This window comes from Gymnogyps californianus, chromosome 1 (assembly GCF_018139145.2).
Source record: "Gymnogyps californianus isolate 813 chromosome 1, ASM1813914v2, whole genome shotgun sequence".
NCBI classification, from domain to species: Eukaryota; Metazoa; Chordata; class Aves; order Accipitriformes; family Cathartidae; genus Gymnogyps; species Gymnogyps californianus.
In genome coordinates, this window is record NC_059471.1 from 194,048,553 (window position 1) to 194,074,829 (window position 26,277).

Here is a 26,277-nt window from a genome sequence, read left to right on the forward strand (position 1 = left end):
ATACATTTCCCCCCATGATGCTATTTCCCATTGCCATTTTCAGAAAATTAGAAAACAAAGTTCAAATAATGTTAAAAAATAAACAGAAATACTTTAACGATCGTAATTTCTTTTAAAAACTTTTCAAAACTTGTCTAGTCTTGGATGAGTATTATGTATAAATTGCATAGTATTTTCTCTCTTTCGATAAAATTTGGAAGAAGGAAAGGACTGAAGTTGAAAGCTGTATTCAATACCAGAAACATATAGAAATGCTACATTCAATATTAACTTTGGAGAGGCTATCAGCATTCTACTTTCAGTCCTGAGATTTTGTTAGACTGTTAAATAATTAATTGCATATATATACCTTTCAAAGGACTTTTGCAATCAAAACCTCTGTAGCTCCATCCAAATGCACCTATTGTCTCTTCAAAATTTGTTTCTTTTTCCTCCCTGAGGTAAAGTACAAAATTGGATCCAGCTTTTCTGAAACACTGCAGAAAATATCTTTCCCAGCTTACCTCAAAACTTCTTTAATCTTTCTCTCCCTCTCTTCCTTCCCAAGTCTCTTTCAGAGGGTAATTTTTTTTCATCTTCTTAACATGATGGGGACACAAAAGCTCAATTTGGGAATCTAAATTAGAAGTTGGTAGTCTAGGTGTCTCACCAAGAGAAAATGGCAGAGAACTCCAGAGGGTAATGCAAATCTCTAAATAAGGCTGTAAATTAGTTGTTAACCTAATTAGTTCACCTAAATCTAAGTTTGGTTCTGTAAGTGCTCTGCCCTGATGACTCCCTGACTTGTAGCTGAATGCAAAATTCTATGAATACTTATGGAGCAAACTTTCAACTACAGTATTCTTTTTGATACTCTTAATTTACAGTTTACAGGCAGGTTTTTATTCATGTCATGTACAATAGGAGTTGTATGAAAAATAACTGGAAGCATAATGCAATTTAGGACTTAAAAACTTTTGATCAGAACTAAAATGAGTAAAAACTTTAAATATTACCACTAATTCCGTTTCTGTTGTCTGCATCACTTGATCCATTTCGCTTTCACCAAAATTAACAGTTTTCTATTTCCTAAGTCTATTGCTATGTTATTTAATGAAAAGATGACATCTGGGCTGCAGTATCAGAGTACTTACAAAGTAGGATTGGTCATTAGTGAAATGATTTTCCTAATAATTTGCAACACCTTTGTCTGTAGTCTATGTATATCACTAACTCCACTAAACTTGGTCAACTTTATTCAGCGATTTATGTATTTTCAGTCATAGAGAGACACAGTGATCAAGTAATCTAACCACTTGACTTAGTAGAGCATATAAAAATTTAAAAATTCAGCCAGTAATTTTTGCACTGAATCAATTATTTTTCATTTAAGCTACAATGTGTCTTTTGGAAAGATAATTCTCATGTAAAGATTTCAAATAAAGGAAAATCCACTACAATACCTTCACGTGCTGTATTATTGGTTAAACAGAAAGTCTTTCTCACCACAGTGATTTTTTATTTTCTAAAATGGGATGTGTCTTGTCCCTCAGAAAGTATAATTTAATGATTTCTGGGGAAAACCTGCATTTCCTTTCAGTTGATTGTGTATACTTTATTTCCAAAGTCAGGCTTACTTAAAAAACTCCCACATATATAGTATATAATTCCAACTGATTGCCAACCATTGCTATTCTATTTAATTCTGATACTATTTAAGTGAACCTGTCACTCCTATGCTGTATTATTTTAAGAGATCATGAGCATGAGGCTGGCAGACATGTCAGTTCCCAAGACAGAGTAGTGTCATAAGTTTTAGTAAAAAGAAAAAAATTAAAGGAGAAGTTACTTGAGAGTTTGGGGCCAATATTAATTAGCTGTATAGACCTATAACAATTCTTTCAAAATTAAAAACTCTTTCAAAGCAGTATATGTTGCCTGGAGCAGCCTGAGCTCTGAGCCTGCTCTCCCATTCTGCACTAACACTGGAGAGCATCCCACCACTGCAGTTGGGATGAGGAAGGGTGTTGTGTCCCCCTGTACCTGCTGAGCTGGTGTCTTTCAGCAGAGTATGAAACTACAGCGTAAGTGCCACCTACTGATAAGGCACCATGGCCCCGGTTACCCTCTAAGCACGTGGCCCAAGACCAGTCACTGGGATGCGGATGTCACCTGCGCAGTCCCATTATCTGCAGTGGATGTTGGAAGTCACAATGTGCCAGGTATGCAAAAAAGCAGCTGTCATCCTTGACGACTATTAGGAATAATCACCAACTTTTCTCATTCTTTCTATGCACAGGGAGCTAAGCTCCCTAGTCTTTCAAGTAACCACTGAAGAAATGACATGGTGGCAATGTCTTGCCTCTGTGAACCAAAACAGCAGTTTCTATGCCCAGTTCATCTTAGTTCTGGAACTTGAGCTCTATTCTTTCCAGCATAGGTTTCACTAAAAATATGTTTTCTGCTAGTTGAATTCAGTGATGACTTTTACTGATGCACGAGACAATGTGAACTTACATCTCTTCTAGTTTATCTATATGGTCTATCAGGCTGTCTGTAAAACCTGTTTGCTTGTATGCTCCCTGTCACCACAGTGTTGTCAGCAGAAAAATTGAGGGCAGAATTTCTTTTAGTGCTGGGAACTTAGCTAACATAGGATAATGCAGAAGTCACGATAAAACCCCACTGATGTTCTCTGAAATGTGCTGGTGCTTTATTGCTGACTAAAGGAATGACAATTTTCTCCTGTCCCCTGAGTAAGCAGATGGGACTCTGAATATTGAAAGGAACGGATTACTTAGATTTAAAAGAGACTTTAGTGAATAAAAAGGTATTACAGCACAGCTTGATGGAGCTCCAAGCTGACAGGGGAGGGAGAATGTCGTTGTCATATGAGTATTTCTGAGTTATACGACCCCTTAGGAAGTGTTAATAGGGAGGAAAATGGGTAGAGCTCCCTTTTGTGCACCCCTTTCAGAATAAGAAATGCAAAGACAGTGCAGCATCTCTCTCATGGCAAAGCCTCGGTAGTGGTTACACAGTTAAGGACAGAAATGCCGTTTGCAGTACTGAGTTATCTCATCTAGTTTAACCTCTTGGTACCTGCTGGTGTGAATGTTTTATTACAGCCGTTACGACTACAATAACTTCCTTTCTCCCTAGCCTCATTACTGTTTGAGAGAGATGTGGTGGGAGGAAATACGAACTGAAACAATCTTGTTTTCATGCTTCTCACTTGACACAAGGGCTGTTGCACAAGGTCATTGGCTGGTGGAAAGACTGCCGCCATTTTTAAACAATTGTTACTGTCTTCAATGTCAGAGGGTAGGGGTTTTTCACTCTTACCACAGTAATTTTTGTATTAATTTGCCACAGAAGGTAGTAATCCAGGAAGCCTCCCTACTTTCTGATATTGTCTTCAGTATCAGTCCTCAGATGTCTCTTTTGCTATGATAATCTACACAGGGGGTCAGCTGGCTGCTTTTGCTGTGGTTTAATGACAGAAGGAAAAAGCAGCATCTGGGCTTTTCTGCTGGGGGTGTGCTGTGGTAAGTCCTGGCACGCAGGTCCTGTCAACAACCCCGCAAGGCTGCCCAGCAGATCCTCCCCCAACTAAGCTGGGGAGCAGTTAGTGTCCTTAGGGACTGCATGCTCAGGCTCCCTTGTTGGAGGAGCACACCCAGGTCTCACCCCGATATGGAGCTGGAACACGGCTGGTGTGTGCCAGGAGCTCCTGGGTTCCCTACTCTGCATGTGGTCAAGAAACTGGTGATCAGATGAGAAATGTGTTTGTCCCTTAGAAGACAAGAAAAACTGAGAGGATTTTGTGTGTGTATTTCTCTATCCTATTTTTCTTTTAAACTTTTCTTTTAAATGATTAATTTATATTGTATAACATGACTCATTCACTTCTTTAGTGCAAGGCTGGACCATCTGATTATCAAGCTTACTGCTATGTGGGACTCTAGTTCCCTGAGGATCTTCATCTGCCAATAATCTTAATTGCAGTTTGCTGTAATTGACATCTTATCTATTTCCTCTCCTTCTTTCCACTTAGAAAATTCAAAATGCTGACAAGCTAGCTCTAGTATTTGGCGAATGTGATAATTAAGGAGGAATTGGCAACCACTTCATCGTCAAACTATTTTTTGTTTTTAATTAAAACTGCATTTAAGCTTTTGGTGAGGCATAAAAATAAATCTTAATCATAACCAGATCTAAAGCTATGGCCCCCAATTTACAGCTGGTGTAAACAGATGTCAACAGAAGGTAGCCTTTCTCTGCAGATTTACATCAGTCAGCTGAAAATGGGATTAATTGATCTTTCTCAGAACTTTCCAGAAAATTACATCCTTCCTCAAAGACTCCAAAGAAGTAAAAAATGACCCTTTAAACACACTTTGGCCTTGGCGTTGCAGTTTATTCAGGTTCTATAGAAATATTTATATTTCAACTCTCACAATCTAAAATTGATAGACATCTTTAGTTTAGCTCTAATCTGCAGACTGCTTAACAAAATGCATTTAAAGGGGGAAAACAATCCCGAACAAAATCATTAATTATTAATTATAATGATTATAATTATAATTATACCAATGAAGCTGAGTGTTGGTACAGTTTTGACAAATACTAATTTCTCAAGTTTTATCTAGTATTATAAATTTTGCGTGGCTGCATTTTTGGCGAAAAAAATGAAAGTGGTTGGTTGTCCTCCTTCACAAATGTGTAGAAGGGAGTAGTACAAATTCTAATGGCACTTTGGAGCACCATGGAACAGATACTTCCCCATCTTGGAAAGTTTGTAGGAGAAGAGTCCTTTTCCTTCCCCCCAAAAATCCCTATCCAACAGGTTCTGTCCTGGCTTCTTTCTGAGCTAGGCTGAGCAGCTGTCTGGCCCTGACAGTATTTCTAAGGGTTTGGGGGCACAAGGTAAAGCAGTAGTAGAACATTTGGGTTTAGTTATTGTGCTGAACCAGCAGCTTTTGAGACACAGGCTGTGGCATGTCTCTCTCCAAGGCACCCCTGCTCTCATCCTCCTACCCCTTTTGTGGCAAATGTCACCCCTGGTAAACCTTCTTTCACAGTTAAATATTTATGCTATTTCTCAACTCTGTAGTCTAGAAGAAAAAGTGAACAACACCTTATTCTTCTGTGAGCTTTAGTTGATCTCTCTCTTAAATTAATGACATCTTGGTTGTGCCAGCCTCTGCTCAGTTGAACCTTTGTGCCAATCATTTGGAACAGCATGCCGGCTATTGATTTATTACTCCTCTTTGCTTCACTGTGAATTCGCACAAACTAGCACTGAAGATAGAGTCCAAAGAAATACACTTTGAAATTGCATGGTAGAGATTTGTACCAGGCCATACAAAAGGAAGAGGTGCTTCACTCCATGCCTAGTTAGACCAGAAGTCCTTGCTCTGGGATATTGTGGAAGTTTGACATGGGTTCAAGGTGAGCCTGTGTAGGTTCATGGAAGAAAAGTACAGTAAGACTTATTAAGCATAGAGAAGTTGCCTTTAGTGAACTAGAGGAAATCTCCATTTCCTCTAAGGAAGCTTGGGAGGACATTTGCTTATTCTGCTTTATACTTTTTTCTAGGCTTTTACTTGCAGGCACTCTTGCAGGTTCCTTAAGCCCTGGTCATTCCCTGTGGAGTTAGCAGTAGTCCAGCAAAAAATAAGGAGTAAGACTGGGAATGATCAGGGAAACAGTATTTCGGTAAAGGGTTTTTTACAAGGAGGATGGAAGCTCCCAAAGAATTCTGGGGGGAAAAAACCCAACAAACACCCAAAAAAAACCCTAAACCAAAAAAACTTGGAAAAAGCACCTGCAGTGGTTTCTGTTAGAGGGATTCGGTCACGGAAGCAAAGCTTACATTCAGACAACTCTAGAGGGACAAACTTACAGCAAAGCCTGCAAGCTAGGGCTCGGTGGTCGTGATAGGCCTAGGGGGAGCTTACATGTTTTTCTCTCAGATGGGAGAGAGATGGATACAACATCCAGCATCAGTATCAGTCTTTCAAGAGCACACTGAACATCTTGCACAGTACTGGTGCAGGTTATTCTCTGTGTCATCACAAAACCCTCCATTAAGCATGCTGTGAAGAAGGCATGGTAGATCACTGCACCAAACTAACTTTGAGGTTTTATGTGGTAATTTGTACTAATGTTACAGCAACAGATAAAATCCTGCAGATGTCTGAAGGAGAGGAATGCAAATGAGGAATACACCAGTCAGGAGGGGGAATAAAGAGGGAGCCGGCTCAGAAGCAGCCATGTTACCCTGAGAAGGGATGGGCTTTGCTTCTTTTCTGAGAAGGGAGGGTTACCTTTCTTCATAGAGGTGTAGAGAAGAGAAAAGAAGTAGTATTTCAAGAGGATGTTAAGGGAATTGCAAGCTTGTGCTTAAGGGAACCTTAAGTTTAATCCATAAGCATGCCTTCTTATTGTAGAAAGGAATAGTTGGGGGTGAGAAAAGGGATCTGTACTGACTCACAGGGGTTCATGCAGTAGAGGGGCTTGTGTGTGTTTGTGTATTTACATTTATTGCTTATCTACTGAGATTGTATATTCATAGAGAGAGAGATATATGCTTGTATATGCATTGTATTGCACTTCATATAGAAAATCAAATGGCATGAGAAAATATCCTAGAAGGACTGGGTATGAGATGAAGCTTGGTGGCTTGTCTCTGACATGAGCTATGCAACATGCTTGAGACAAAGGCCAAGGCACGCAGCCATTGGCAGAAAGAGGATCGTGTTCCCTCCATCATGCAAAGGCTTGCCCAATCTACTGAAAAACAGAGACTGGATAAGCCTTCAGGGATAAAGTTTAACATCCCTTCCTACATTTCTATTTTTTGTGATGACATTTCTGGGTCTTACTGCAAATAATGCTTACTTTGTATTTAAATGCTTTGTCCTGCAGTCTGATTCGGAGATGCTTTCAGTGCAGGGCTTGATGAGGCTGGCAAAATGAGAATAACCAGTCCTTGATAAGGGAGGGTCAGAGAGACAGGGCACAGCAGTCTTTTAAAATGGGAAAATTCTTGCTAGTTTCTACAGATGAAAAACACTGGCTCTGTAACCATAGAAACATGATGGGCCAAGGATAATGCTGAACTTCTGATGAATTTCTTTTGTTTAGAATAAAATGCTGTTTGGAGGAAGAGATATAGTGTAGATAAGGTGAAGTAATAACAGTGTTTTGCTTTCTGTACTTCCTTCCCTTCTTCTTATGTCTTGGAATACTTTAGATAGCTCTTATTATTCCATTTTACAGGAAGGGAAAGAGAGACATGGGGAAGCAAAGCTGATTTCCCCAAAGTCACATTGCAGAAACAGGAATAAAACCCCACTCTTCTCAGGTTAATCAGGGTTGAATTAACAGAAAGAACTAAAGTGCTTGCAAGCAGCTTTTTGAGTGATTCAGCAAAAGTTACATGAGATGTGACATGTTCTCATGCCAGAAAGATGCTACACTCAGCCTTGCTCTTTGGATACATCTATACAACGGGAGATGTGTTATACACATCTGAACTAGCGGCTCTGATATATCCAAACTCTGGGCAACTGCTTTGATTTGCAAGTTTGCAACATGCAAACTTCCAATAGTGTTTTGGGTAGTAACTCCTAAATACTCACTGAGGATTTAGGATAATACTCCACTCTCCCATACAAGTAATAAACTCCATTGACTTTTTTTGGTACGAATGAGGACAAAATTTGTCAACAGAAAATTGACAAGGTAACAAACAGGAACACAGTGAGCTAGTCTGAGCAAGAAGGGGAGATTTGTAGAAAGCTGGCCAGTCTTGCTGTCAGTTGTCTTACATGTTGATGTGAAGCAAAAGTCACATCAACACAAAAAAATAGATGTCAGCGTTAGTGAGCAGTGGAGATCATATACTGCAATGGCAGAAAATAAAAGGAACACAAATGTGTTGCCTGGAATTATTTGCCAGAAATTTGATCTGTATCCAGTTTCTGAAAATACCAGCAGTGCAGAGGCATTTGGTTTCTAAACCCATAATAATTGCACTTAATCTGTGCAAGAAATTCTTTATATGAAAGAAAATGTTGATCAATGTAAGAGTGTAAACAGCCCCCGTCCCAAGATGAAAGAATCTGTACATATGCATAAATATTAAGGGTACCCACCAAGCATCCACAGATATGACATAGGATAAGATAATTAGTAATTAATGATATGGCAATTACAGAAGTAAACAACAAGCTTAGATCCCACAGTAAGTAGCCTTTCAGTCAATGAAGGAACTCATTTTTCATGCATTCAGGTTAGAAATGAGACTTTTTTCTTTGGAATCCCTTTTGATTTTGATGCAGAGTAATTCATACAAAATTCCGTCCTGTGGAGGCATTCATAAAGCCAAAGGACATATTTACAGAAAAAAAAAATCTAAACTGCCATATAGCCACAGGGAATACATTTTTATCTCCACTCTACAGGAATCTCTTGAGGGCCTTGTGGAGTAAGGCTGAGATGAAAAGAAGCCATTTAAACCCTGACAAATCAAATATTGCAAGACTATAAAATTAGGCACTAACCCCGTTAGGATAACTTGGAGGGTCAAACTAGGGCCACTACATTCCTTGTAATGTAGTCAGGCAAAAGAGTTAAGCTCCCTTATAAAGATGATTCGGTGATGAATGACTTGAGGCATCTGGCTCTCTTAGAATGGTCTACAGAAACTCCCTTTGCAGGAGAGCTGCTTGGAGCTAATCAACAGAGGAACAAGCACAGGCAGTATCTGAATTCCTGTTTCTCCTTAGCAAAAGCATGAATTGGGTCGCTCATAGGATGCTTCCATTCACTTGGTAGTATTTTGTAGCCTGATGGTTGCAGCATTCTTGTGAGGGATATGGCTTTGAATGCCATCAAATTAGGGAGGGAATTAAACCCTGATCTTGCTTTCCTGGATGGAAGTGCTTGGCAGGATCCAACTGTACAAATCACTGCCACCTCTCCATTTGCTGTGAGTCTGAGAGATAACGGCTGTGCCTTTTGTAGGACTTGGTGCTGTCAGCGGTGAGGGTGTCTCCATGAGATTAAGGTCAGGTGCCAAAGGCAAGAGAACTTTCAGAGCCAAAATAGAAGCACCTGGTGAATTTTAGATTCAGTAGCACGTCACTTTGGATCATTCGATCTTAAAAGTACTGGATTATGCCTTATGGCCATTTTAAACACTGTCCTGCAGGGGTGGGTTTTTTTGTGTCTTAACCTCTGTGGTTTTGTTACTGCTTTGTCAGATTCTCTGGAATCGTTACTGTTGCTGAAATAATTAATAGCTCAAAAATCAAATAGAATTTCAGACATTTTTGTCATATCCAGCCTTTAAATGGAGATCAGGGGTGTCAGCCCATTTGGATTATATGCGATGTACTCTGCTTTTCTTTTGGTGCTAGTTTCAAACAGCTGGATTCTGCATCTGGGAAGAAACAGAATTATTATTTTTTAAAACTACATATGCCTGTCAGACTCTCTTTGAAATGCTAATGGCAATAGAACAGAGAACTCATTTTCTATTCTGACAGGCAAATGATTAAATCAGCCTGCCTATCCCTCTTCGGCCTCTGTTTGAGCTGTCCAGTAGCCATGATGCTTTGACAATGAAATCAGATTTTAGAGGAGACATCTGATCATGGGGGAGCTTTCCTTTGTGCAGACACACATGTGAATCTTTATACAGAAAAAAGAATTGGCTCTGGAGTACTGCATGTAGCAAAGTAGGAGGCTGATTAAGTCTTTTGTGATAAAACAGTTAAACTTCTGTAAATAAAGTGTTGTTTATTTTCTGTCAGGCATGAAAATATCACTCAGCGTCTTGTCTTTGTCAGGTCTGTGACCATGTATTTCCCAGTGTACATCAGATACTTGGTCCACTCTGACCCAGGATTTTGGCTCAAAGGCCATATTTCCTCAGGATAATAAACCTTTTCTACTGCTTTCTAAGAAGCTTTCCTTGCTTTTGTGTAATGCCTGGAGTTCTGGCAATGGTTCTTGAAAACAAATTCATCTTTTAATGAGGAACATAGGTAGCTGATGCAAAATTTCAAGCAGAATATTGAAAAATAAACTGTTCACAAGAACATGAATAAGTTTCACCTATAGAGTGCCATATGAGACCATTTAAATTCTGAGCATAGCTGCAGAACTAGACTTTGAATTGTGCCGGAGCAGGGAATTCCCCCTCCTGTGAAGAGGCTGCAAGGGGAAAGGAGGAGCTTGTTTGACAAACTAAGTCTCTAGTCCCTTTCAGTATTAAGAGTAACTGCCCCTTGAAAATGTAAATTAGTTTAAGGCAGTTGTTATAAGTTTAGAAATGCTAAGCAATAAGACGTGTGTGTGTATGTAAGAATATATGTGTAGGAGGCAGGCAGAAAGGGGGCAACAAGATATAATTCATACTCAGAAATGTAGGTCTGGAGGGGGCCAATTAGACTAACAAGTCTGACTTTCCCCCATCATTTTCCCCTCACCTTACCCAGTGCAAGCCCACAAAAAGTTCTCCAGCTCTATAACAAATTTAAGACTTCTAGTATAAAAGACATAAAATCTCAAAAATTTTCAGCGTGCCAGGGAAAGAGTGCAGGGGAGCTCAGGTACATTTCCAGTGTCACGTTAGCCTCCTATCATCTCAGTTTACTTGGCATATATCTGTTGGAAATATAAGTAACTATATTTTAAATACAGGGGGTTTTATTCTGTTTAAAAGTATAGACCAGTAAGCATTTCTATGCATTTCTTGTAGATTAACAGCTACAAGAAGCCATGCTTTATTTAGAAGTTTACAGGATTAATATTTTGGTAGCACAAAGCTAGATATCTCAGCCATAACACTGATAATTTTCTACAGAAGATTTTTTGCAGGAAGCCTTTCAGCCTGGTGACTTATTTTGCATGAATTTTTAGCTGCCTGAAATTTCTCTTCAGTTGTGTCACCTTATAGCTTGCAAATGTACAAAGCGTTATGTCTGGAGTATTTAGCAACTGATGCATCGGGCTTCCTCCAGCCTATCAGTGCTTTCATTTTCCAGTGCATTGGCTAGTTTCATGTAACTTTTCACAGTAAAAGGAAAATGCCTTAAAAATGTTTTTATTGTTTGTAGCAGAGTCTGTTACCTAATTTCATCAGTCTTGGTAATTCTGTCTACCTTATTAATCCAATCAGAATGTGGCCAATTTTTTCTCCTGCTTCATAAGAGCTCTTAACTGTAAATATTAGTAAGGAGAGTGTATTTAGCTAGTTCATTTTTGCTCTGAAATTCTAAAACTCCAAAAATATTTATGTAAAATGAATCTAGGTTATAACTCTCTTCTTGATTTCAGTTCTTGGCATTTAAAATCAATTTGATGTTTAATGCTTTTAAAAAGAGCAGTTTTATGAAGCAAGGCAATAGCTTCAGAGCTATTATGATAGCATCCATAATCCTGGGGCAATTTCAGTTTGCTTACATTGGAAGCATTTTAGTACATTGGAAGTTCTAATAAAACTCTTGCATTTGTGATTAATCATATCTAGAACTACATGAAGATCTAATCATTTCTCCAGAGATGAGTAAGTAGTATACACAGCTGTGTTTAACCAGTACCATGGGTAAAGCATGTACATGAGGGAGAGACATTTTGAACCATGATGACAATCTGAGAAAGACATCATCTTGGTCATATATGTTCTCAAAATAAAACAAACAAGCCTGAGAAATCAGCTGTCTTTACTTAGGTGCCCAAACCTTAGACCTCTAAGTCTAAGCTAGATATCCTAGGCTGCCTTAACCATCTACATGGGCAAATGTGCAAGCAGAGCAATTCAGCTTATTCTAAACCACATCTCTAGTATCAGCCTGATAAACCATCAACAGGAGGTGCCTCTTTTTATCCCTCAATTAGAAACAGAGCACAACGTCAGCTAAGGCTTAGGCGACTAACTTAGAGATGTCACAAATAAATGAAATAAACTTTACCCCTACTGAACAGATTTATGAAAGCTGCTTTTCACATCTGGGTCTCTGATACACAGTACATCCTCCAGATCTGGATCTTCAAAGGGTCTTCTGAAGATCAGCGGGGGAATTCATCTTTAGTATCTTAGTCCATGGGTGGTTTAAATTGCCATCTACTAGAGTATAAGCTTTTAAATTTAGAACTCATAAAGACTTACATTGTAAAGGTAATAGTGATCTATCTGGCATTCCTGTTCTTAATCTGCTTGTCCTTTAGCTTATTTTTGAGAAAAAAGCACTGCCAAACTTTTCTTTCAACTTTTCCAGGAAGTAAGCTTTTTCATCCCAAGAGTGTTTTTGTGATATCGAAAGAATTTCCTTTCCAAGCTCAGGATAAACAGTTGACATCTTGAAAGTTTTTGGCACAATGATGATCATATTTGTGTTTGTTAGTTTGTTTGTGTCAGCCAAAATACACTGTTCCAATTGACTCTGAATGGTTTTCAGATGTTAGTTAATTTTTACCATCTCTCTTGTTAGCTTAAATTATGAAGCTAAATACAATTTCAAACTGGGAAACTGGAATTTCTATTTTTATAAAAGAAATTGGATCAAAAAATGTCAATACTGTTCATTTTCGATATTTCAATGTCAATAAATTGTTATTTTTTGGAGAACAAAGCATATCATCCCCAAAATACCCAACCAGTTTTACAGGCTATCTTGTTTTCCAGTATACAGTTGTGTGACATCCTGTTCTGAGCTGGAGATAATAAGAAAGCTCTGTTCCTACTCCCCTGTCTTTGACAGTCCAAACAAAGGCTGTGTGATAGTAACGGACACCAACTCTTTACATGGTGTCAATGTACCCTGTGAGGATGTACTGCCTGCTAATGAAAGGCAGAAAGGGAAAGTAGAGTAGAAAATAACAATAAAAGATCTCACTAGATGCAAAACTGGAATTGCACAACAGAAGTGCGCAGAGATCAAGGATCGTACAATCAGTCAGACACAAAATCATGACTTTCATAACTGCAGGTTGTTACTTCTCCCATTCTCAAATAGGCAGATAGACACAACAGACTTAGAGGAGCTGTAAATAAAGGATAAATCTAAACTAATCTAGCTAGGCTTCATTAGATAGGCAAAGAGACAAATTGTCTTATAAAGTCTCTGATTTCCTGAGATTTTTATAGGCAAAAAATACTTGGGAAGTAACATGCATTCAAGGCATTGAGAGCTATGGATAGAACTGTGGTCTCATGGATAGCTGGAATGCATTTTTCATGGCCTGATGCTTGTACCTCATTGTACAACCCTTGGTTATCTAACAACTTGACCCTTATAGAGAAATGAATTTGATCCCTTATATACTACTCTGTGGGAAGTTTGCAAGAAATTTAGCAAGACATAGTGATAAAGGCTTTATAAACGAAGTTAGAGATATGTAGATGAGATAGACTAGGTTTAACTTTAGCGGATGCAATAAGACATTTTCAAGGGCAGAAATAAGAGTGTTTAAGCAATACCTGTGCTGAGAGAAAAAGGATAAAGACCTGACTTTATATTCTGGGAATATAAAGGGAATATATTCTGTGAAAACTCTTATCATCAATTGACTCTTAACAGTCAAAGTGAAGGTTATGCACACTGTCTTTGCAGTGATGAGTAGGTGACATAAACCTTGCAAAAATAGGCCCCTACCCTAAAGCTAGCTTGGTATATTCAGGCTCAGATCTCATTTCAGGTTGAGTATCATTCAGGGGAAAAAAAAATCTTCAGAACACAAATATCACTTGCTAGTATTTCACAGGGGAACAACGCCTTCTTTAGTTCAGTAATCTGGGTAATTTCCTCCTCTTATCTCCTTACAGATTTTAGAAGAGCAAAAACTGTAAGCAACCTGGAAAACTCCCAAAACAAAAGAATGTCTGCAAAACTCCTTTGCTACTTGTTTCCTGGCTTATGCAAATTTTGAGATTTGTTAATCATTAGCAAAGGTTAAGTATGTTTTTGTTACTTAGCAACCATGATTAGTTTTTAAAAGTTTTGTTTCAAATTTTATCATGTATTTATACATGTTTTTCTCTGCTCCTTTTCTCCTGACTGGAATTCAAACTCAAGAAAGTTTGAATGCAGCCAGACGTCTGAACTCACGGTTTTGCTCCTACCTGCTTGCAATAAACATGGAAAATCAGAACTAAAATACAAACCAGAGCAGGAGAGCCATTGCTATCTCATCTACATGAGGATCTATTCTTAGCTGGTTTTCAATTTGCACTGTGATGGCTTAGGCAGAGAAAATAACCTAGAGCAAATCACAAGGGTATTTTTAGTCTTTGTTTTATTTATTTTCTTTTTCAGTGTTTTGGTTGTGGTGGAGCTTTGTGCTTTATCAGTTTCAACCTAAAAATGGAAGCCTGAAATGAGTGGTATTTTCAAAATTAATTCTGAAAAGTGTGTTTAATTTGGGGATTAGTTAAAATATTAGTCCTGCTGTGTTTAGCTTATGTTCATGTATATTTTAACTTGACGAATATTTAACCTAGTGCAATATGAACTACAAAGCTTGTGCGCCCAAAGGCTTACCTGTTTTTTCCAAGCATATCAGTTACTGTAATGAAAGATGTTACTTGTCCTAAAACCTTTGCTTTGCTTCTCCATTTTACAATGTTAAGTTGACATCCCAGCTTAGCTAAAATCAATGGGAACTTTTCTATTGTGTTTCCTGGGGTCAAAATTTTACTCTGTAAGTGAAAAAACAAAGGCAATTGTAAAAAAAATCATACCCTGAAGATATGAAATGCTAAAGTAGCCAGCTATCACAGCTGCTAAGCTCTTGTTTCTCCCTGGAAGCTGTGGAGCACAGCACGCATGTGAACTGCAAACTGCCAAGGCCTCCGGCTGCCCAGGAGCTCCATTTTTGGGAGCTGGTAGAGCAGAAGTTACCTGGAAGTCGGCAGTTCTCATTGTTTGTACTTTTTAACATCAATGGTGTTCAGCAATCATTGTGAATGCAGTACAGTACAAGGCATTGCAAATGTACTGATGTAGGGAAACAGATGCTTATTTTGGAATTTTTGCTGTGCTTCTAACACATCTATTTCTGCTCATAGCAACGAGGTGAGCCTGAAGAAATACCGGAAGCCAAGAAGCACGATTGCTTGAGTGCTGTGGTATATGCCCTGAGTCTTGGTCTGTGCTGGAATGTATCGTTCTAATTAGGTTGAAGATGAAATTTCAGATTCTCAGGCAGCCAACATAGAGGTGGATTCCACTTATCAGGGCAAACAAACCAGCCTGTTTCAAATCCCTGTAGATATTTGGAAAACATTGGAATGGTATGTGAGTTTATATTCACAGGATGAGGAATATAAAAAAGGTAGAACTAGAAGGACAGGAGGAACTTTTGCCAAACTCCTTTTATTTCCCTCTCTTTGGGAGAAGGTTTCTGTTGTTACTCAATCTTTTATAAACAAAAGGGGCAACTGCCTGAGCCTGACATCATGGGAAGCAATAGTGAAAATCAACAAATGTTGGTGTAGGCAGAGAAGAGTGGATGTCTTGGCCTCTACCTGAGGCATTCAAGAGCCTAATTCGGGCCCTAATGATTCTGCCTTCAACCTTCCCCCTCTAGAAATGGCTTTTAACTCTCCACTCCACCTTGGTTCAGAGCAAAGATAGTGTGATTGTTTCTCAAAGGGAAAAATCCTAGATGAAGCTCAGTGCACAGGCACAGAGAAGCAGCAGCCTCCAGAAGGGTGCTAGCGTGGGGCAGCCAGCCTCCTGCTGCCTCCCAGCCACAGCCCTTTCGGCAACAGCCCGCAGAGGCGCTGCTAGCGTGCAAGCCTGCTTGCTTTGCAGAGATGCGTACGCCTCACCTGTGTGTTCTGGAAGACAAACTGCTGCCCTGCATCTCTTCTCGAAGCCTGGGAAGCTTCAGGCAGGCATCCACACTTCTTATTCCTCCCTGAGCAGGACTTTACCTCCAGGAAAACAGAGAAATATCTAGGGGGTGAGACAAGTACACGGGAGGTTCTTGCTTAATTCCAGGAGTGTTCCACAGATATGTTCCCAGATGGGTACCAACCTGCAGTATAAGTGACCCTGGTTTGTCCATCAATGTTTTTATCTCAGTATTCATTTGCATGGTCTTTGGGTTATTCAGACCCGAAAAACTGACTTCATACTTTTAATGTGCTCTTGTTTTTCTTCTACACAAAAATAATGACATTTTCTAGATTTAATCACCAGATTAAGTGCATTTTCCAGAGTTTCCCAAATTTACTTTCAGTAACAGCAACTGACATTTCCTTAAAAAAAAAATAATAAGGGAGGAGGAGAAAGAAAACCATCCCTGAGCTGACAGAATGCAACAGTAGGAGGCAAGTATTCAGCTGGCAGTTACTTACTTCCTGGCATGCAATTTTAATTAAGGAGTCAGCATGTCTGCTACACAAGCCCACAGGAGGCAGTAACTAAAAATGACTGGCAAAATGTCCATGGATAAAAAGGTAGGAGAAAGAAACAATGGCACTGTATTTCAGGAAGCTAATTGAATATGTTCATCCCTACTTTTCTCTAGATGAGACCTATTACCAAAGGAAAAGCAAGCACAAATTGCTGTATCACAGAATGCACAGGAATACCTATTTTGCAGTGTATAGTCAGAGATTCATTATTGATCCAAGATAATTCAAAGACAGCATCTTTTTTTTTTCAGGTAGGTCTGCATTTGTACCAGTTTTCAGATCTGTGCAATAAGGTTTTGTCTTTCTTTTTATGCTAGTGACATTGCATTCACAGCAATTATGCCTTTCACCGAGCAGTTAAACTGCCCAGTGCATAAGAAGCAGAAATGACCTGCTCAGGAGTCAATTCATATTTTTAAACTGAAGCCAGGCCAGAAATCTTTCTTTCCTTAGACCATAGCTGTAGTGATGACCTAGCTAAGTAAGTCTGCAAGTAGATTGCTTTAAATCACTTCCACTAATTTTTCATAAACACATTTTTTTCCCCTGCTATGATGATTTTTTCTTCTTCTCACAGAGCCAATCATCAGGACATAAAGGCTGATTCATATCCTGTACTTTCAACAGCCATTATTAATCATATAAATATCTTTCCAAAGCGGTACTGTGAAATCCTCCATTGAAATCTCGTTGTTGGCTCTTACTTTCTCCACTGGTAAATATTCAAATGTAATTCTGAGGAATAAAAAGGAGGGAGCTCACGCACCTGCCTTGTTTTATATCTATACACATCAATCTGAAAGGGCTGGAACTAAAAATAATTTGTGAAGGAAAAGCAAATTAATATGATATGACTTAAAATTAGAGCTATGGGTTCTGTGGAGAAAAGAACTGGTCAGCTAATCTCAGTCTTTCTGTCTTTCTGTCACTTTCACTTATTAAGAGCTCTTCGGCTAGCAGGTACATAATTTATGCTTGTGGTTAAATAAATTGCTGGGTGAATGTTAGAGCAGTACAATGAAGTTAGATGACAGAATCAAAAAATCTTTCAAACTTTTTTTTTGTTTTTTTATAAGTGCCATTTAATGGGCTCATTATGGGTCAAAAAATTATTTCTGAGAGAATGTAACTTGGGATGAAACACTGAACAACCAGTAATGACTTTCTTCCTCCTTCTGTTGAACTGCCTTTATGAATCGGGATTGATGAGATAGTGTTTGGAGCAAGCTGGGACCACAGTGTGAGTTGTGTGAGGCTGTACACATCTCTCTTCTGTTTCTCCGCAGCTCTGGAGACCATATCAAAAAGATTCTAATGTCATTACTTAAGATTTTGATGTCTTGCTCATATGAACAAAATTGATGAGAAAGGTGATTTTTTTCTTCTTTTTGTCTTAAGCTAAGCTACAGGGAGAAATTTTCTTTTTCTTTTACTGAGCAGAGGAGAAAATATCCTTGCTTTTTTTCCTCATAACCCTGAGAAATCCAGACACTGATAGAACAGCCTGAAGATTTCTGTAATTTAAACCAACTGACAATGATCACTTCAGGAGCCATAGGCTCCCTGAAAATTGCCATAGTTTACTGACTGTCAGTTGCTTCTCCTACCTGTCTTAAGCTACAAAATGCCCTAAAGGTATTGCAGAAAGGGACGAATAAAGACCCAGTAATAAGCTCTGTATCACTGCGGCATTCCCAGAGAGTATTTGTAGCCAAAAAATGGAGAAGGCAATAACCAGTAGCTCTAGGGCTACTAAGTTTTGCTCCCAGACCACAGTCATGCCTGTTGGTATTGACGGGTCAGGGTCTGCACAACCCAGCCATCCTCTGCAACCTGCTGGCACCTGTGGGGAACTTTGGGTTGATGACATGTGCCAACAGGTTTAACCAGCTGATGTTTCTTGGCTCTTTGTGATAAATAGCTTGAGGCACTATTTTGAAGCAGGCTAAACTTTTAGCCATTTTACTGTTAAACATCTTAGCCAAAGCATCCTCTTGCCAGCCTCTCTCCCTTGCCTCTGGAAGAAGCCATTTCAGAGGGCTGAAGCTGTGCTCTCTAAGATAGTTGCTAAGAAGTCAAATGAATCTTCTTCTGGGGGGGATCTCTCTCTCCCTCTCAACTGGAAAGGGACTCCAGGCAAGTGAATTAATTGAAACACCTATACTGTAGATGGCTAAAATGTAGTGAGAAGAATTTCATGCAGAGAAAAACATCACGCCATTTCAATACCAGACTTTTAAATATCTCAGCTCCTACTTTAGCCCCTACTTTTGCTTGGTGAACCTCAGATTTTAATTTCCTTTGAACAGCAACCGTGGCTTTAAAGGTGAATTATTTATCTTATACATGTAAAGAAGGGGCCAATGTCCAAATGATGCTACAAAACTGCTTTTAATAAACTCAGTTAAAACCAATAGCATGCCTATAGTCTCTATCATTTTATATGAAGACATGAAAAAGTTTTTTAGATGAAATAAAGCTGCCTTCAGGCAGTTTTAATTTGTAATGGAAGAACCGATTCAACTGATCACTGTATTGCAGACAGCATGGTTCCTGACTGCATGGCAGAGATAATATTTTTATATGGATGAGCTGTTCTTGTTTAATTTATTTGTGATAGAAAGCTCCGGTAGGCCTATGTAGGCATCAGAGCATGGTTACACTGTGATTGTCTAAACCTGTGCTCACATACATGTTCATTTACTACATTTAATTGATAGCAGCTCACGGACAATGCTTCCTCCCGCCGAGGGCTGCAGGAAGAACCCCAGGCCTTCTCAGGCCACGATGGGGGCAGAGAAGAGGTCCTGTCCCCTCTCAGCTCCCAAGTGCTCCCCCCTGCTCTGCACACAGTGTGTGCATAGAGGAGAAAAGCTCGGAAAGGGAAAAGAGCCCAGGTCTTGTGATACCAGGAATGGGGAGAGGTGGATGAGAAAGACAACAAAATTTGGAGGACAGGAACTGCATGAAACAAAAGCCGAGCACTCTCTCTGAGGCGATGTTAGCAGTCTGCGGGAGCCTGGGAGCAGGAAGAGCACCCCATTAACTGCACCACTGCTGGTGGACATCCAGCAGGGCTTGGAGAAGACTTTCCAATAGTCTGTGTATACTGTTTTTTTCTTTAAGGCATATCCACAATATTAATGAAACTGTAAGGAAAATACTCCGTGGCAAACATTAGTGGCCTTTTGGACTTTTCTAATGGAAAAGCAATCTAGACTTTTAAATTTATAAAATTTAAAGTGAGTGTGCAAGAACTATTTGTTTCTCTTCCAAATCTGGTGTCACCCTCATCTCCAGTTTGACTCTGCTAGAATATCCTTTTCAAGGATATTCCATGATTTTACATGAACTCCCTTGCTTATTTCAAGTTGCTTTCCCAAACTCCCTACCATGAAACATACTATTTTGGGGGTATATAGCAGCAACTCATATCTGCCTCTGGACCCAGGTCATTAAATATTTAAATATTAATTCAGGTTTGGGTTTGGGTTTTTTTTAGTGTATTGTTTGTACAAAGTGTGTAAGCAGCCCAGAGGCTGGCCAAGAACAGAAACAAAATCAAAACACAGATGAGAGACAGGGAGTCAAAGAAATGGGAAAACAGGAAAATAATTGCCTCTGGCCATCATTTTACAGTTTTTAGATAAGTTTTGAAAAAATATTAACTCATTTTCCCCCTTACTTATGTAGCTGCTGTCTCTGTGACTGTGAGGAAAGCAAAAACAACTGAGATGGTCTTGGAGCTTAAAAATGTCATCACTGCTACTGAAAGAGAATATGTCTTTTTACAGGTACTTAGGCTTGTTTTTTTTAAAGCATTCATCCTGTCAGGCAGCTGGATCCCCTACAGGACAGGTGGAATTTAAAGGAACAAATATCATGGTCTTCAGAGTAAATCTATCCATCATAAATAGAAAGGAAAACACTTGGGTAGGTTCCCAAATATGACAAACAAATTAAGATACCCTTGGGTATATCCAATTTATGTTATCTGTAAATTTTAGCTATACAACTGCAGCATTAAAAGCTCAATGGACTTTATCTTGCCTGGTATCATTGGCCGCTGTCCAGTAAAGTACTTACATATTGCTAATTTTAAGGACATGATGCCCTGGTTTCAAGCCAGGATACCCAGCAGCATATTGGAACAAACCAGTAATAGGCAGTTTGACAAGCCCTCCAACAAATATCATCCTGCTGCTTCTTAAAGACACCTATATGTAGTTGATTCAAACATATTATTTTACCAATATGTATTGAAGATACACCTAGCTTATTCTTTTTGTTCCCCATTTTTTTCAGTGCTGAACACAGTTACCAGAATTGTTGCTCTCTCTGCAGTCTAACATCCAGATAAATAATAATTCACTTCTGAACCTGTATTTGATAAAAAGAATGGAAAAAAAGAAAGCGCTAATGTGCATTTCTGTGATGTCAGTATTTCTTTGCTGCTGTTGCTGAAATATAGCCATAGCCTGTCAGATTAGGATTCCTGGATATTGCGTCTGTGAATATATGTTTAGTTCTTCCACCTTGTTATGAACATGTTATTAGATTTTCACATCTGTCATTTGCTTACTATAAATGCCAGCAGTTGCTTTTTCTTCCCTCTACTTTTTTTGAAGTAAAAGGATACTTTTCTCATCCAGCTTCAACCCAAATGACAAGAATAACAACAAAAATGCACCCTACCACAGCATTTGAATTTATTTCCAGCAAAACTTGTGATTTAGAATATCTTCCTTTAGGTGAACACAGAACAATGAAAAAGCCATGCCCTTTCCAACCATCATTCAACCCATGGATCATAAGGGTTGTTAGTGTTACATGTATTAAAGGGTAAACGCCTGTCTCCAGAATCTTTAAGGGCAGAGAAGACTTTTGATCAGAAGTCACCTTTTGGGTTTAAGTTCTGTAAGTTACATTAATAGTATGTCCATTCAGTGACTGACCACATAGCACATTCTTAAATTCTTGGAGAGGAATAATTCTTCCTATGGTACAAAGACACTGATTTGTCACAAAATGAGACTATTAATTTAAGCTACATTCTGTGAATAAACTGTATTTATTCACAAAACTCTGTCTTAGTTGACCACCTGTGAGACCCTTTCAGATGGTTACTTTGAAATGGCCAAGTTCTCTTGGTACTATGTCTTCAAGGGATGTTTCAAGAAGACAGTGTCTTAAAGGAATCATAACTCTCTCTTTTGACCTCCACATGCTAGCACTCCTGTCTGTGTGGGGAATTTGCCCTCATACCAGCTGGGGTCGTTGTGGGTCACATCAAAGGAAAAGCAATGATGACCAAACAAACAGTTATCAGGGCTGTTGGAAATTTGGCATTTATTCACTACGTATGTGGCATTTTTGTACAATGAAGCACTCCTACTGTTTTGTGAGCATTTGAACAAGATCGGCCAAACCCTAATCCAGTCTCCTGAGGGATCTCTAGACAATTGCCTCCTCTTTTGTTCATGTGCTTGAACATTTCTTTCAGGATAAAAGGAGTGTGACAATACAGAGGAGAGGATTGTTTTTATGAAAAGTAGCTGGAAACTGAACTAGCTAGGAAAGCCAGCCAGTCACTAGGGAAGCTTACAAAATTCCTTGGTTTAGTTACTAAAAAGGATTTGAGGTTTTCTTTATGTATTAGCTTCAAAATGTGAGGTCTAGGGATCATGCCTGGTCCCACTGGGCTCTACTGTCTCAAGAGGAGACTGTCTCACCTACGGGTAGTTCTCAGTCTGGGGAACAGTTAACCTTAGTTGACTTTGCTATTGGTAGACCTGGATAATATAGAGTATTACCACATCATCCTCAACATTAAGTGTCATCTGAGTTACTTTAAGACAATGCAAGCACCACTTCCTTTCCTTTTTTTTTTTTTTTTGAGCAGAATGATAATCGATACACTACTCAGTTATCAGCAGGTGGTATACTACATTTCTTTATAGCCACATTCATGTCACAGCGCACATATGCATTGGGTAAGTAAGTAACTTCATATAAATCAGTCTTATGATCAGGTCGTCTAAAGCTCATTTAAATGATTGAACAATTTGGCTAAGGCAGACAAGTCCTGCACTGACCATTAGTATTTGTTGCTGATGCGTTACACAGGTGTGAGTGATTAATAGTGGTGGTCTGCTTATGTGGAATGAAGCCGTAACATTTTGAGCTACAGCTGGACAGTGCTGCATCATTTTCTCCTAATTTTTCCATCTGTTTGAACCATGCCATCCTTCTTAATAATACCTGGCTCTGCATTTTTTCCAGTGTGATGTACTGAATTGTATTATCCCGACAGGGGAGAATTTTTATTTTATGTATAGAATTAACAAAAGAATACAGTGAAAGTTGCAACACACCATTCACCTTCTTATAACCTTCATAAATCTCCATTTTCTCTGGCTTTTGTCCTTGTTCCAATGAAAATATTAATATAATTAAAATATTACTTGAGTAATATTGAACGACTTTTGAATATCAGCAATCTCCTAGAAGAAAGTGAGAGAGAGGGTTTTTTCCATCATCTTCGATAGTGATGGTACAGCCAGAAAAAAAAAAAAGGCACAGGAAGGTTGAGCTACTGGTTAGCATCAGGCGATAGCAAATCAGTGAAGAGAAGTCCGTGTGTCCTACCTCAGGGTCCTCTCTTAGCCACTACGCTGAACTTCTGTACATGAACTCTTTTCCAGTGAGAGTTGAGTGGTGAGTACCATGTTGCTACATGAATATAATTTATTATTTGGTCACAGATCCATTAAACAGCTTCTGATGCAAATATATTTATAGCTGAGTATGTAATGTTGTATATTCACTTCACTTAACTGTGATTAGCTGAGGCAATGCCAATTAAAACTGAAACTAAAAAAAGTGTGTGGATGATTATTTAGTTTCATCTTCCTTGTGTTTTTCTAACTGCTACCTGCAGTCCAATTAGTGGCATAGGCCATTAATAAATTCAAGGTCAAATTATATTACCTTTCTTAAAAATGAAAGGGAAATGAGCTACAGGAATTGGAAATATCAGCAAGGCAAAGCTCAAGGACCCTAATAGATTTACTGACCTTTATTCTTGAGATGGGCTAGTAGTCATTATAGTGCTGTGAATGTTTTCTTAAATAATTTAGATGCCATTGCTTGCTTCTTGGAGGCACTTCATCAAGGTTCTGTGAAGCCAGCAAAGCATGGATAAATATGGACACTTCTCAGAAATAAAATAGACAAAATTGCCACTCCGTTACATCCTAGGTAGATACCTTTAAGTTTCTGCTCAGCTGTTAAAAGAAATTCCAACATGCTCCTGAATAATTAGTTCAACAATGATGTGCATCCTGAAGCAGAAAAACATGAAGTGACAAAAAGCCTATTTTTGTGTCTCTTCACACAGAGAATGTTTCTTCTGTTTTCATTTTAGCAAAATTCCTTTAGCACGGGTGGCCCAATGAGAAAGAAATCAGGTAAAGAAAAGCCATAGCTTAAATCACATGGTTGCCATATGTGAAGTAAAAACAAAACCATAGAACTTAATGTAAAATATGGAACTTCTAATTAAACTTCAGAAAGTAATTTCTTTTTTCATAGATAAATTGAATGTAAGTACCTCCTGTCTCCCTTAAAAAATCAGTGACAAATCACATCCATTCCACTTTTGTGTACCTTTAGGGAACAGACTCATAAAGGGGACCTTTGAGTACAGCATCTGGGTTCCCATGGCTTTTGCAATGACAGGGTCCTGAAGTCTAGATATCCAATAATGCCACACTTCTGCTGCCTGACATGCACAAAGACACCAAGCTGAGCAGAAGCCATGAACTAGGACTGCTTACTGGTAGCTACTTATTGGTTCTTGCCTTTTCAGAATCCTCCCCAGCCAATATTCAAAATGCATCACAAGTAGCAAAGGACATAAAAGATAAAACAAAAAATCATTTTAACAAATTAATTAGAAGGAATATAAAGTGTAGGCCATAACTTACAGGGGAAGAGGAGCAATTCATGTTGTCACCAGGAAGACAAAATCTTCAGTCCTTTTACTTCTGTTTTAATTTGCGTACAAAAGGTCAGTTGTGATCAGAAGCTCAAGACATGGAAATTATTAAGGGTATAGGAAGCAAGCCAGAATAGGAAAAGAACAGGTAAAAGAATGGATAGGTATGATGTACTTAGACGAGGGATAACTGATCAAGTACTTAAGTACTTGAGTACTTAAGAACCTCTTGAGTACTTAAGAAATTTACATGAAACAATTTCTGAATAATTAGCACTTGTTTGTGAGACCTCATGGCAGATGGTGAGGTGTGCCATGAGTAAAGAAAGATCAACTAAATGATCAAACTCACTCTGATAGCCAGAAAGCTCCTGAAACAAGTAATTAAATAATCAATTTTAAATAAGATAAGAAACAGTCAGCACTAATTTGTCAAGGGAAAGTCATGTCAAAGAAAGCAATTCCTTCTCTGACTACCCAGTGACTTTGACTGGTCTAGTAAATGAAGAAGCAATAAAAGTAATGTATCTTCTTTTTAGAAAGGCTTTTGTTCCATTACATTCTCCTAAGTAACTTAGGGTGATACAACCTACAAGAACAGTATATAGTGTGGGCATACATTTGTGTTCAAAATCTGCACTCAAAAAATAGGGGTCACTTGCCAAAAAAATGGAGGCATATATCCAACAGATTACCTTGGAGAACATTGTGGTTCCAGGGTTCCAGTAGCGTTAGTCTGATCTGTGATTTAGATCACGTGTAAGGGAATGATATAATAAATCTGCAGATAACAGAAATGTTTTATGGGTTGTGAGCTCTTTGGAGACAGGTTTAGAATCCAAAACTGTATTGCTAAATTGGGTAAATGCTCTGAAATAAAAAAAAAAAAATTAGTTAAGATAAGTGCAGACAGCTGTATTTAGCAAGGCCATACCAATTGTACAAATAAGAAATGGGGACTTAGAATCATAGAATGGTCTGAGTTGGAAGGGACCTTCAAAGATCATCTAGTCCAACACCCCTGCCATGGGCAGGGACATCTTTCAGTAGGTAAGGTTGCTCAAAGCCCTGTCCAACCTGACCTTGAACACTTCCAGGGATGGGGCAGTGTCGTGGTTTAACCCCAGCCAGCAACTAAGCACCACCCAGCCGCTCGCTCACTCCCCCTCCGTGGAATAGGGGAGAGAATTGGAAGAGTAAAAGTGAGAAAACTTGTGGGCTGAGATAAAGACAGTTTAATAGGTAAAGCAAAAGCTGCACGTGCAAGCAAAGCAAAACAAGGAATTCATTCACTACTTCCCATCGGCAGGCAGGTGTTCAGCCATCCCCAGGAAAGCAGGGCTCCAGCACACCTAATGGTTACTTGGGAAGACAAGCGCCATCACTCCAAATGTCCCCGCCTTCCTTCTTCCCCCAGCTTTATATGCTGAGCATGATGTCATATGGTATGGAATATCCCTTTGGTCAGTTGGGGTCAGCTGTCCCGGCTGTGTCCCCTCCCAACTTCTTGTGCACCCCCAGCCTACTCGCTGGTGGGATTGTGTGAGAAGTGGAAGAGGCCTTGACTCTGTGTAAGCACTGCTCAGCAATAACTAAAACATCTCTGTATTATCAACACTGTTTTCATCACAAATCCAAAACATAGCCCCATACTAGCTACTATGAAGAAAATTAACTCTATCCCAGCCAAAACCAGCACAGGCATCCACAACTTCTCTGGGCAACCTGTTCCAGTGTCTCACCAACCTCATCGTAAAAAATTTCTTCCCTATGTCCTATTTAAATCTACCTTCTTTCAGGTTAAAACCATTGCCCCTTGTCCTGTCACTACAGGCCTTAGTAAAAAGTCTTTCTCTGT

General features: G+C 39.0%; 1 protein-coding gene across 1 annotated transcript in view; it reads left to right on the forward strand.

The window, feature by feature from the left end:
• The window catches only part of WNT16 (Wnt family member 16), an 873,674-nt gene extending 848,345 nt beyond the window's left edge, over nucleotides 1-25,329 (forward strand). Inside the window, exon 5 of the transcript XR_007766149.1 lies at nucleotides 25,319-25,329. The gene's annotated coding sequence lies outside the window, so the exon portion shown is untranslated. The remainder of the gene's footprint in view (nucleotides 1-25,318) is intronic.
• Nucleotides 25,330-26,277: the final 948 nt, after the last annotated feature.